Below are 843 nucleotides of genomic sequence, written 5' to 3'. Positions count from 1 at the left end.
GCAAAGAGAAAATTTTCTCTGTATTTCTACCCCTATTATTAATTCTCTTTCTAGGATGTTCATTATTTACTATGAGGGTGTTTGAGAACAGGGTGTTGAGGAGAATATTTGAACTGAAGAAGGATGAAGTAACAGGAGGCTGGAGAAAACTGCATAATGAGGAGCTTCATAACTTGTACTCTTCTCAAAGTATAATTAGAATGATCAAGTCGAGGAGGATGAGGTGGGCAGGGCATGTAGCACGAATGGGGGGAAGGAGGACTGTATACAAGATACTGGCGAGAAAGCTGGAAGGAAGGAGACCACTGGGAAGACCAAGGCGTAGGTGGGTGGACAACATTAAAAAGGATCTTAAGAGAGATAGGATGGGATGGTATACATTGGACTGATCTGGCTCAGGATAGGGACCAGTGGAGGGCTCTTGTGAAAATGGTAATGAACCTACAGGTTCCATAAAATGCTGGGAACTTCTTGAGTAANTTATTAAGTGACAAGCTAATATTACGTAGGCTTCGTACTGATATCCATAAAAAGGAAGATGCCGCAAAAAAGCAAATGACAATATTAATTTTTTTTAGTGTTAAGTGTGAATATTCATAAAAAGTGTTGGATGTTGTTGAAGACTGTGATTGAAATAACTAATTCAGACTTCAGTATAATGTAAAAAAAGTATTAAATAGGCCATGAGATGACATAAAAATGAGGTTGAGTAAATTTAAATACAGGTAGGCCTATAGTATTATGAAGGTACAGTATTACAGTACTAATTTTAATAACATTTGTCTTAACCGGGTTTTCGATTAATCGTGATTTCCATGCCCACCATTATCCCGGATAATCGAG

The sequence above is a fragment of the Cryptotermes secundus genome, unplaced genomic scaffold (genome assembly GCF_002891405.2).
Source record: "Cryptotermes secundus unplaced genomic scaffold, Csec_1.0 scaffold1035, whole genome shotgun sequence".
In the NCBI taxonomy this organism is placed as follows: Eukaryota; Metazoa; Arthropoda; class Insecta; order Blattodea; family Kalotermitidae; genus Cryptotermes; species Cryptotermes secundus.
Note: the sequence above shows the minus strand (reverse complement) of the source record.